This window comes from Pristiophorus japonicus, chromosome 2, assembly GCF_044704955.1.
Source record: "Pristiophorus japonicus isolate sPriJap1 chromosome 2, sPriJap1.hap1, whole genome shotgun sequence".
In the NCBI taxonomy this organism is placed as follows: Eukaryota; Metazoa; Chordata; class Chondrichthyes; family Pristiophoridae; genus Pristiophorus; species Pristiophorus japonicus.
The window spans coordinates 33313223-33326955 of NC_091978.1; positions in this window are offsets into that span (position 1 = coordinate 33313223).

Genomic DNA, 13733 nt, shown 5'->3' on the forward strand with positions numbered 1-13733 from the left:
CTACAACTGTTAAAGATGGGCAGGCACCACCTGAGGTTTCGCTAGATTTAATTCTCGAACAGTTGGAAGAATACATAGAGCAACAATTCAATTTATCTAAAACCTGTATTAAGATCGAACAAAAGTATGGAACCTCCAAAGGACAATGGTCCTTGGACGAGATTAAAAGGGTCTGGGGAAAAAATGACCAGTATGAAAAATAAAGAGCGAACTAGATGGTCCCTAGCTGTTATGGGCCAGATCCGAAAGCGGAATGAAATTATAATGTGTTCCCAACATGATCGAGAACTGACCAGTACAAAGGATCAATTGCAAGCAGTTTGTGCACAGCTGCGACAGAAAAAGCTTGAACTTGAAAAGCTGGAAGCGGAAGTTAAAGATCTTAAAGGTGAAATTAAAGAATGGAAAAAATCATTAGATCAAGAGACAGTAATAAGAAAAGGAAAATGTATTGGATAAATTAATTTACCCATGTTTGGATAAATTTAAAGCGCAAACCCGAAGACACGACCGAGGAATAGATACGGATTCTGAATCCTCTGACGATACAGGGTCGGAGGATGAAGAATTAGGGGTGCGCTTTGCCCCATTTAAAAAAAGACGAGTTGTAGCCAAATCAGAAGAGACTGCGGATGAGGGCGGAATCAAAAAAACGAGGAAAAGGGTGCACGAAAAATACTTAGTTCATGATCCGGCAGACCCAGAGACAATTGATAACTGGTCCAAGGAATTGCCCAATCCAAAGAAAGGGGGAGTAAAAACGTGGGACCAATTGGACCGCTTAAGAAATATATATCAACTTCATCCCTGGGACGGAGTGCAAATTTTGACCATAATGGTGCCAAAAACACAGTGAAGAAAATTGCACGACAAGGTGGAAGAAGCTTTGGGGCAGGATGAGCAAGAATTAGACGCAGGATGGGAGGCAATTAAACACTGGCTGCAAGCCTTCAGTCCAGCTAAGACAGACTGGGGAAAAATTGCAGCCTGCCAACAGAAAGGAACAGAGGAGGTCCTGGAGTATGACGAGCGGTTTAGATGCACATGGCTAGAACATTCGGGTATGAATAATACGGATTAGGAAATGGATGAACAAGTGTTTGGACCCCTGAAAGTAGCTTTCGTGGCAGGTCTAAAGCCAGAACTGTCCAAAATGCTTAAGGTAGTGTTACCGGACTGGGAAGGTAGAGGAGCTACCTTTGCATCATTGGTGGATCGATGTAACCAATTAGATCGGGATATGGGAGCTAAAGTCCGAGGCTATGGGATGGAAATCCCAGGATTCCGATAAACAGTTATTAGGAAAATTATCCGGAAAATGTCATTATTGTGGGAAAGAAGGTCACTGGGCCAAGACGTGCAGGGCAAAACAGAAAGGTCGTGGCTGGGGAAGAGGACGCAGCCAGGGATACAATTCAGCCAACAAACCAGGCTTGTCACACGATAACGACCTCATAGAAGCATTTAAGCGACTGACAATACAACAACAGAAGGAGTTACTTGGGATAGCAAAAAACGATTAGAGCCCACCCTGGCCCCACTCCTCGCACTAATACAACAGAGGGGAGATGGGCTATATATAACTGTGAGGGTGGGCGATAAGGATGTGGACTGTCTTTTAGACACAGGGGCGGAATTAACATGCTTACCTCTACAATATGGAGACTTTTTGCCGTTGGATGGTAGGGCACATACAGCCTATGGAGTTGGGGACCATAAAATGGAAATTAAAAGGACAACACCGGTACTTATAGGGCTGGGTCCACATGAACTAACCACGCCGGTCTGGATAGGCCCAGTAGATCAACCCCTTTTGGGAATGGTCGTTGGAATCCAAGTAGATTCATCGTTGCATTTCGAGGATGGTTGGGTGACATGGTCAATTAGAACTTCGAAGCAAGAAGAATTGAAGGAACACCCGATATGGGCTAAAGATAAGAACAATTGTGGCCTACTCCAGATGGAGCCTGCGTCATTTACTGGGACCAAGCCTCCATGCACGAAACAGTATCCCATTAGTCAAACTGCCATCGCGGGAATCTTACCGGTTATTCAGCAATTGGAGAAACAAGGGGTGCTTATTAAAACGCATAGCTCCTCCAATAGCCCCATGTGGCCGGTACAGAAATCTAATGAGATTTGGCGTTTGACTGTCGATTATAGGAAAGCTAACCAGTGCATTGATCAAAAAGTTCCTTTGGTCGCAGATCCCTCCACCATTTTTAATGTCCTCAAACCGGAACATAAATATTTCTCGGTTATAGATATGGCCAACGGATTTTGGTCGATGCCTCTGGCACCGGAGATTCGACAGTGGTTTGCTTTCACGGTCCAAGGACAACAGTATAATTGGACCCGGTTACCGCAGGGTTTCTACAACAGCCCTACGGTATTCCACATGGCTTTACAAAGCCATTTGCGAGAATTAGCTCCCCTGTCATCCACAGTCATCCAATATGTAGACGATATCTTGCCAGCTTCAAACATGGAAGACCAGCATGAACAAGATTTACGAGCTTTGCTGGACCACCTTTGGCTGAAAGGACATGAAGCCAGCATCGACAAAGCACAAATATCCCAAGAAGAGGTTGTATACCCGGGACAAAAGATTTCACAAGGAAAGGGAGAACTTACGCAGGATAGAACTGCAGCCATTCGGGCTGCTAAAAAACCCACCACTATTCAGGAACTAAGGTCTTTTTTGGGATTGTGTAACTTTAACAGAAATTGGATTGACTCCTTCACACAGCTTGCTCAGCCACTGAATGATATTTTAAAGGGGAAACGTGCCTCTAAAGAAGCCATCACCCTCACTAAGGAACAGCAAGAGGCCTTCCTGAGTTTGAAAACGGCTTTGTGTTCGGCACCGGCTCTGGGAATCCCCGACAGTGGTAAGCCATTTACCCTGTTTGTCCATGAGAAAGAAGGAAATATGACAGCTGTACTGACACAAGAACATGGGGATCGGCAAAGACCTATTGGCTATTATTTGGCAAAACTGGATGCGGTAGCCCTCGGATGGGGAAGTTGCCTAAGGGCCATGGAAGCTACATGTCAAGTGGTAATGATCACTACGGGTCTAGTCCTCGACCAAAAGCTGATTGTCAAGTGTCCCCACACCGTACACGCTTTGCTGTCTATGAATAGAATGTCTCAGGTGACGGCAGCAAGATGGACCCGCTGGACAGCAGTTTTGGAAGCTCCTAATCTCCATATCGTCCGGGCCAGCCCAGTTAATCCCGCAACTATGTTCCCGATGTCAGAATCGAGGGAGCAAGAGGGGGGAGAATGTGAAGAGCATGACTGCGTGGAGATTTTAAAAGAAACAGAAGAAGCAGCCTTAGCAACAACCCAGACCTCATCCTGTTTACAGATGGTTCCTCCTTTGTTGACAATGGTATCAGAAAAGCAGGATGGGCAGTTACAACCTTATATGAGGTAGTGGCAAAAGGATGTTTACCCTCAGGAATGTCAGCACAACAGGCCGAGTTACGGGCCCTGTCAGAAGCATGTCAAATAGCAGAAGGACAGACAGCTAATGTCTACACAGATTCACGTTATGCTTTTGGAGTTGCTCACGACTTTGGTCTGTTATGGCGGAAAAGAGGATTCCTCATTGCTGCTGGTACACCTATCTGAAATGGAAAAGAAGTCCGAGACTTACTGGAGGCCATACAATTACCTCAGGAAGTGTCCATCCTGAAGTGTAAGGCCCATACCAAGGAAAATACCACAGAAGCTTATGGAAATGCCCTAGCCGACCAGACAGCTAAAGATGCCGCCTCACAGGGCGTTCCTCCAGAAGAACCAACACAGATGTGCAGATTGAAAGCACTCAGGACTCTGACACGAGACCTTCAAACAATGCAAGGCGAGTGTTCCCAAGAGGAAAAATGGATATGGATTGAGGCAGGAATTAAGCTCTGTGAAGATGGTGTCTGGAGACAAAGAGTTACCGACAAGCCAGTCACGCCACAAGCGCTTATCCCTTTCTTAGCCCAACAGATCCACTTGTGGGGACACTTGGCCTCACAACAGATGACGGCATGGTTCCAGAAAAGCTGGTGGGGTCGGGGATTTAAAAAACATGCCCAGCTGGTAACAATGGTCTGCCAGAAAAATAATTCTGGACCCATCACGGTAATGCCCCAACTGAGGCCCCCTACCCCTGTCGGATCATTCCAGCATTTGCAGGTTGATTATATATCTCTTCCTTCATGCCAAGGATACACTAACATTCTTGTCATGGTCGACAGATTCTCTAGATGGGTAGAAGCTGTCCCAACTCAAAGAGCCACAGCTAATCACACTGCAAAGGTCTTGTGTAAGGATTACATTCCCCGATGGGGAGTCCCGAGTAGCATTGACTCAGATCAGGGAACACACTTCACAGGTGCTGTCTGCCAAGAAGTCTGTCGGTTAATGAACATTTCATGGGATTTACACTGTCCTTATCATCCACAATCATCAGGACAAGTAGAACGAATGAATCGAACTCTGAAACAACGGCTTGTCAAATATCAGCAAGAAGGTACACCATGGCCCCAGGCACTGCCAATAGTGCTATGTAGCATTAGGGCAACCCCGAAAAGAAGTACAGGTCTAAGCCCATTTGCAATTATAACAGGAAGACCCATGTCGCTGCCAAGAACTATCGATTTACGGAAAGCTGATGTTCACTTAATGAGTGACACTTTGTTATCATACTGTCAGAACTTAACTAATGCTATTAGTTCTGTTTCCCGACAGGTATCGGCAGCTTGGGGTAATCCACCCGAAGGAGGACACGACATCATCCCGGGAGTCTGGGTATATGTGGAAAAAGTTGCATAAAGAACCTTTGGATGCCAAGTGGGAGGGACCTTATCAAGTGTTATTGACCACCCAGGCAGCTGTTAAAGTCCAAGGAAAGAAAGCCTGGATCCACGCTTCACACATTAAACGAGCACCCGTAACTGAAGCTGAAATCTAATAAATACAATTACTTTTTGCGAAAATGTATAAATTTACTGTATTATTGATTGTAGGTATTCTAGGCATAGGCCTACTTCTTACTAGCCGACCCTCTGCACCAAAGGGAAATAGTAGGGTAACAAGGGAATTACATGTAAATACCTTTTTATATATGTCATACATTTATGCCAAACAAGGTAACATTTCTAGTTGTTGGGTGTGTGCGCATATGCCTATTCGCTCAAAGGGAGGGATTCCCTTGAGGCCAGTTCCCTTGAATATCTCGGAAATGGCTGAGTGGATAATTAATCAAAACAAAACAGGCAATGCGTTTCAGGATACGGAAAACTGGGCACGTAAATGGAAGTCAGCAGGTTACAATCTGACTACCTTTGAAGGGTGATACCAACCGTGCTACAATAAGTCCAAACGGCCCCCATTTTTTGTTATCACTAATACAACGGGAATAGGAAGACCAGGGGAATCGGTCTGTCTGATTAGAAACATCAAAGAAGGCCAAAATATGGGGTATAGTAACTCCTCCCGGAATTATAATATAATCAAGCAACGGAACCGTCCAAACTGGGCCGATGTGGGAACTTTTAACGTAACGGGGATTCTGAATAAAACAGATGGTAAAGCCTTGACAGGCCCTGGAGTGTTGCTGACAAAGAAACAGCTAACATTCATTGCCTATAATGGCACCTATTGGGTGTGTGACCACAAGGCCTACCCTTGGCTGCCCCAGAATTGGATGGGATCCTGCTATTTAGCCTACATTGTGCCTTATATGTATCATATAAAGTCACTGTCGGAACATTTACACCGTCCTAAGAGAGCTATCACAGAAACAGAGAGGTTCTTTGCCATTCTGATCCCCAGGTATGAGACCGCCAGACTGGCAAGGGAATCCATTAACATGGCATCCGTTGTGGAACGGGTAGCCAATGATACCTCAGAGGCCCGAGTTAAAATCAATGCAGAAATGGTAGCAATCCGCACAGTAGCCCAACAGAATAGACTGGCCCTTGATTACATCCTGGCTGAAAAGGGAGGTAGTTGCACCCTACTCGGAACTGAGTGTTGCACATATATCCCAGATAGCTCTGAAGAAATTACCCACTTAGCGGAGCATATCCAAAAGGAGGTAGAAAAACTTAAGCAACCCCCATCATTCACTTTGTGGAGCGGAGCCACTGAATGGCTCAGTTCAACAGGAACTTCATTGGTGGAATGTTTAATTCTATTTGTTGTAATTATTTTACTTTTATATTGTTTGTTTATGTTGATTAAATGTTGTTGCGACCAGGCGGCTGTAGCTGCTGTCCCGCAGGTGAGACACCTTGCAGGTCCCAGCAGACCATCTGTGCGTAGCACAGGGGTATGTTATGCTTAAGGGAAGGTTGTTTACTGGTTGAATTAAGATATTGATTTGGATTAATTTGGAATAAGGTTAATTAACCTACTAAAACCAGACTTCCATGGTTGGTGTAAATTTGTATGGAAGCTACTAGTCCGGACATGTGGCGAAACACATCAACAAATTTTAGAATGAAATTATTTTGTCGAATGTTTAACCAGTGATACCTGATGTTTTATGATTCAGTTTGTGAAAGAATCAAAGGGGGGATTGATAGAGAATTCAAACAGACTGCATTTAGACAGGTTGTGAAAATTTACAGACACCAAGTCAGAGATGCCACGTGAGTGGGAGCATGTTGCATTAAGTCATCAATCAACTTGACATTTTCGGACCTTGGGTAGTGAGCCAATTAAAAGGTTAAAAGACTATTATATGAGCCAATAAGGTCAAAGAAGGCGAGTTCTTTTCTGTAAATTGAACCCGGTATAAATACAGCCATTTTGACCATGTGGTCTCAGAAGGACAAAGACCTGGCTTAAATTTTTCATTGGAAATTAAGAGATCTAACACCCAGTCTAGGATGGCCAGCTCTCTAGTTGGTTCCTCGACATATTAGTCTAGAAAACCATCCCTTATACACTCCAGGAAATCCTCCTCCATTGTATTCCTACCAGTTTGTTTAGCCCAATCTATATGTGGATTAAAGTCACCCATGATAACTGCTGTACCTTTATTGCACGCATCCCTAATTTCCTGTTTGATGCCATCCCCAACCGTATGAAGAAAGATTGTGCAGGTCGGGCCGATACTCATTGGAGTTTAGAAGACTGAGAGATGATCTTATTGAAACGTATCAGATTCTGAGGGGGTTTGACAGGGTAGATGCAGAGAGGATGTTTCCCCTCATGGGGGAATCTAGAATTAGGAGGAAAAGTTTCAGAATAAGAGGTCGCAAATTTAAAACGGAGATGAGGAGGAATTTCTTCTCTCAGAGGGTCATGAATCTTTGGAATTTTCTACTCCAGAGAGCTGAGGAGGCTGGGTGATTGAATATATTTAAGGTGGAGATAGACAGAATTTTGAACGAAAAGGGAGTCAAGGGTTATAGGGAGCGGGCAGGGAAGTGGAGTTGAGGCCAAGATCAGATCAGCCATGATCTTATTGAATGGCGAAGCAGGCTCGAGGGGCCGAATGGCCTACTGCTGCTCCTATTTCTTATGTTCTTATGTAAGAGCAGGGATCTCTCACTAGGCAGGTTTTCTATAAAAGCACTGTTACAGATTTCATGGTGGCTAAAATTAGACATGGATGGGGACGCAAAACAGGTGTAATCGCTTTTGCTGCCCATTAAACCACACATATTCATTTCTGTTGAAATCAGTGGAATTGAATATCGGGCAGAGCGTTTAATGGGCAACCTATACAGTACCGTCTGTATCGTATCTCCGCTCATGTTCAATGTTATGATTTGAGCTGGAAATTCGGTTGATGGTTTTTTGAGGCATTAATGTCGGGCGGTCGCTAAATTTAGCGCCGAGAAATGGTTTGTGTCGGCAACCAAAAAATTCAGCAGCTGCGCCCTGATAGCGGAGCGGAACGCTAAGGGAAAGGTTCCTCACATATCTTAGGGTGCTAGGCTGGGTGAGCAACTGAATAGGGCGTAGTGCCCTAAGTGAAGCCACCCTGCAACAAAAATATCGGAATAAAAATACAAGAAACATTCCCTATATATTATTCACCCCAAACAAACTTACATCGCAAAATGAAAAATAAAAAACAATGCTACTTACGCCATGCAGTCACTCCTTCCCTCACCGCCGTCGGGACAGCTCTGCTGCCAGCTTTCTCTGCCGGGGTCACTACGGGGCGCTATGGGTTCAGCGCAAAACACATTTTTTAAGTGGGTCGATACTGGGGGCGTTGTACACCGGCGCGACACTCCCTGGCGGTACTCCTCTGCTCCGCTGGTGCCTGCACACTGAAATCTCCGAGCGGCTGCCAACCCTTTACCAGCCCTGTTCCGACCCTCGCGAGGGGCAGTATCCCAGCGAATTTCCAGCCCATTAGTTTATAGCACATACAGGGTGATTTTAAACTTAGCCCAGGACAGGCTGACACATTACGCCCATTTGTGCCTGAAAATTGTAATCAGAGTCCAACAATTGGCAGAAGACTCCACTTTGCTATCTCAACCCTCCTTGGGTTTAGAACAACAACTTGTCCCAAGGCACTTCACAGGAGCGGTTGTCAATAAAAATTTGACACACAAGGAGATATTAAGACAGATGACCAAAAGCTTGGTCAAAGAGGTAAGTTTTAAGGAGCGCCTTAAAGAAGGAAGGAGAGGCAGAGAGGCAGAGAGTTTGAGGGAGAGTGTTCCAGAGCTTAGGGGCTTTTGGGTAAAGATAGGAGTTGGCTATCTCTCAGGGCAATGCACAATTCACACCTACCTACCACACCACTCAAATGATTACAGGTACCTTCCCAAACATATAGGCTGAGATAGCCTATAATTAAATGGTGCAGGAGTTGCTGCCCTGGCACATAGTATATCTATGATGGTGATTAAAACAGCTCAAGTTGCACTGAGTATTAGCTGCCTGAAGCAACCAGAGTTGGCTGCACTGAAGAGAGGCTTGGGAGGCCAATGGGGAGAACAGGTATAGGTTCGGTGATGCATAATATCGGGCAAAGCCGATTTGGTCTCTTAAAGATAGATATATGGAAATAGGTAGCAAATTGAAACAGAAGTGTGAATAGGATAAAAAAAAAACAGATCAGCAACCATTACCTATTTTTGGGGGTTTTACTCTAAATATTCAACCATAATCACCAACCACTCCTGCAAGAAAATCTCACATCCCTTACAACATGGAGTGTGCCTTACCTGCCTAATATTGATTGTGAGACTCAAGGATCAAACAGAGAACCCTTACCACGGTGTGCCAAGTTAATAGAATGTATTCCTGAGTGACTGCCCTCACCTTCAGTAGGTGGATTCTAGCAGATTAAGGCTCAGGCTACGAACCAACAGACAAGGGGCTGGGTTTTCGGTTGTCTAACACCTCAGTTAGCAGCCAGAGGGGGCGTCCACAAGGCCTCCGCGGGGTCGGTGCCATCCTGGGGACAAATGGGGTGCTCTGTGGCGAGGTGCTTGGGCCTGGAACCTCCAGAGTGGAGGCGGGAATGACAGGAGGACCACTAAATGGCCTTGGGGTGGAATGGCTTCTGGAGCGTGACGATGCAAGTTCCTCGAAATCCGCACTCTCATCTGTGGAGAACAGACCCAGCGGATTGACGGGCAAGAATCGGAGCTCCTCAGCACCAGATGTAGTAGGATCGTCCACTGATGCCTGGCCTGCGCCCCTACCTTCTGGCCTCTGAGGCCTTGCCTTGGGACACGTTGCTGGCTGAGCTGCAAAACACAAATGAGGTTATTAGAGGAGAAGTGGGTGCTAGGGTGACAAGGTGAGTCCAGCGATACACACAACATATGCACAACAAATGCACCACTGCTATCAAAATCATCACAGACATCACATTTCATGACCATCAACACATTTGCATTCCAAATGATTTTCATTGGGCCATCATTATTTATATGACAATTTTAGAAATCATCTATCATATATGATTGTTCGGATATGAGTGGGTGTGGCATCTATTGACTTCACATCACGCAATGCTGTAAGCTTTACTCACGTGGCATCACTTTAGGGTTTGCAGATGTGTCCGTGGCTGTCCGGGTGTGCTTCCCCATGAGTGCGAGCACCCGTTCCACCATCTCAGTGATGTCGCTGATGACTGGTTGACCCCCACCCGTTCGCATCTGAACAGATCTCATCATCGATAGCCTCTTCTGTAAAAGGTGACAGGACGACATGGCATGAGATCATTGCGTGATATCATTGCTAGGTACTGTAAGCGACACTGATACAACACATAACCGACAGATGTAATCATGGTTATTATGATAATTATCATTCTTTACCTAAAGACGTGCACCGTGACCGCAGGCTTTGAGTAAAACATTCCCGGTAAAAGTGAAAGACCTCACATCTACTGACAGTCACTCATGACTGTTACAAATCAAATTATATAAATACATAAGTACATGTAAGTATGTAAATCAATGTAATATTTACTCTTGCGGATCCCACAAGGTCGTTCCATCGTTTGCCGCATTGGTTGCCCTCATGCACCTCGTTGGAGACCACCTCTGCTATCTCGGTCCATAATCTTCTGGTAGACCTCCCTGTGTCAAATCACCCCAGCATGATTCGACCTTCTGCAGGAGGGAGGCATTTGCCTCATCCGAGAACCTCTTGGCTCTTTTGCCCCCTCCAATGTGCTCGTCTCCCAGCTCACTGCTCTCTCCAGCGTCAGTCTCCACAGCGTGCTGTGATGCCTCCTCCTCTCTCTCCATAATAGGCCAAATTTGGTCAAATGTGTGGCTGGTAACAGCTACTTTTTGTTTGCCTACTTGCTGTGAAGCTCTAAAGTCTCCCTCCTTCCTCCCAAAGCAATCACACCACACCCAGCCATGCTTTCGGTCCCTCTGAGTTCCCTCTCTCTCTGTCTCCTCTTCTGCGCATGTCATGATGACCCTTGACCTCCAGGATCGCGGGAATCGAGCGTTTCCATGCCGTTGCTAAGGACGGTCACACTTTACGGCAGAAGGTCAAAAAAATTTAACGCTACCGCCAATTTTATATCGCTCGCGGTGATGCCCATTTTCAAAAGTGGAGACTAGGTGCTTTGAGAATGGGCAAGAAGCCGGCAATCTGAAAACCCTTTTTTACCGCCCACGCTGGAAATAACGCCCATTTTTGGGCAATAAGCATAAAAGTGGAGGTCCTAGCCCCATGTTCCCTAGTTTTAGTTTCCCCTATGAGTGGAAATATCCTCTCTACATCCACCTTGTCGACCCCCCTCATTATCTTATATTTTTCGATAAGTTCACCTCTCATTGCACCAACCCTTGCACTTGCACCAACCCTTGCAAGTTGGAGGACCTCCGACGGTAGTGCCCCTGGTAGTGGGCAGACCTTATATACATACATTACATCATCGCCCCCCCCCCCCCCCCCACAACCCCCAGTTCTTGGCACAAGTCCATATTACAAGCTCAGACAGTCCGGAGACCTTCACTCCCTGGTTGACCATCTCAGTACAATCCCAGTGCTTTCCAAGTCTCTCATGACTTGGGGCTGGGCGTTGACCACAGTGGGTTCTTCTGATGGCTGGACATGAGTTGGTTGGTCGTCTAAGCTCGCGGTGTCTTCTTCCAACTGTTCCGCTTCATCAGTGTGTCTCAATTTGATTTGATCAATGTGTTTCCTGCACATCTGCCCAATCTTGAGCTTAACCATATACACCCGGTTACCCTCCTTATCTGTAACATTGCCTAGGAGCCACGTGGGCCTTTGGCCATGATTAAGTACATATACTGGGTCATTTACAGATATGTCGTGTGACACTGCGGCGCGGTCGTGATACCACTACTGACGTCGGGTTTCGACATGATCGTTAAGGTCAGGATGGATAGAGAGAGCCTGGTTTTGAGGCCTCTCTTCATCAATAGTTCTGTAGGTGGGACCCCGGTGAGCGTGTGTGGCCTTGCCCTGTAACTGAGCAGAATGCATGACAGGCGTGTCTGCAAGGAACCGTGAGTTACGCGTTTCAGGCTCTGCTTGATGGTTTGAACTGCCCGCTCCGCTTGACCATTGAAAGGGGTTTGAATGGGGCTGACCTCACGTGTTTTAGCTGTTGTGTTTCATGAACTCTTGAAACTCCAGGCTCGTGAATCATGGTCCATTGTCGCTGACAAAAATGTCTGGTAGACCATGTGTGGCAAACATGGCTCTCAGGTTCTCAATGGTGGCAGTGGAAGTGCTGGATGACATGATCACACATTCTATCCATTTGGAGTATGCATCCACCACCACAAAAAACATTTTACCGAGGAAGGGGGGGCGCAAAGTCAATGTGGATTCTAGACCATGGTTTGGATGGCCATGACCACAGACTGAGCGGAGCTTCCTTTGGGGCATTGCTTAACTGCATGCAAGTGCGGCACTGATGCACGCATAACTAAGTCCGAGTCAATGCCAGGCCACCAAACATGGGACCTGGCAATGGCCTTCATCATGACAATACCGGGATGCGTACAGTGTAATTCCCGTACAAATCTCGCCCTGCCTTTCTTGGGCATTACAACATGATTACCCCATAGTAAACAATCGGACTCGATGGAAAGCTCATCTTTGCGATGGCAGTACGGCTTGGTTTCATCACCCATTTCCTTGGGGATGGTCGACCAGTCCCCGTTAAGAACATAACGTTTTACAACCGATAGGGTCGGATCCTGGCTGGTCCAGGTTTTAACTTGTTGAGCAGTGATAGGTGACCCTTCACTCTCAAAGACATCCATGACCATGAGTAGCTCTGCAGACATTGGCGTTTCCACCTCTGGCGTGGGCAACGGTAACTGGCTCAATGCATCAGCGCTGTTGTCGGTGCCTGGTCTATGGCGAATAACATAATCATAGGCAGATAATGTCAGCGCCCACCTCTGGATGTGGGACGACGCGTTGGTATTGATACCGATATGTTCCGAGAACAACGATATAAGCGGCTTGTGATTGGTTTCCAGCTCGAAGCGAAGCCCAAACAGGTTCTGGTGCATTTTTTTACCCCATAAACACATGCTAAAGCCTCTTTCTCTAACATGCTGTAGGCTCTTTCCGCCTTGGTCAGGCTTCAAGACGCGTATGCAACTGGTTGTAGTTTGCCTGACTCATTGGCTTGCTGGGGTATGCAGCCGACCCCATAGGACGATGCATCACAGGTCAAAATTGCCACTTGCATGGGTCATACAGTACCAGTAGCTTGTGGGAACACAACAGATTTCTAGCCTCCTCAAAGGCTCTGTCTTGAATTTCACCCCACATCCAGTCGTCTCCTTTCCTGAGCAGCTTGTGCAAAGGCTCTAATACTGTCCTCAATTTGGGTAAGAAGTTACCGAAGTAGTTGAGAAGACCCAGGAACGAACGCAACTCCATCACATTCTGGGGTCTAGGTACATTTTTGATGACCTCTGTTTTTGCGTCTGTAGGCCTGATTCTGTCTGCAGCAATCTTTTGTCCAAGGAATCCGATCTCTGGTGCCATGAAAATGCACTTCGAACGTTTCAGCCTGTCCCACTTTGTCCAGACGACACAAAACCTCTTCCACGTTGTGCAGGTGCTTGGTGGTGTCACGACCTGTGATTAGGATGTCGTCTTGGAATAGCACGGTCCTGGGGACGGATTTCAATAGGCTCTCCATGTTTCTGTTAAATATGGCTGCCGCCGAGCGAATGCCAAAAGGGCACCTGTTGTAAATAAACATTCTTTTGTGCGTGTTGATGCATGTA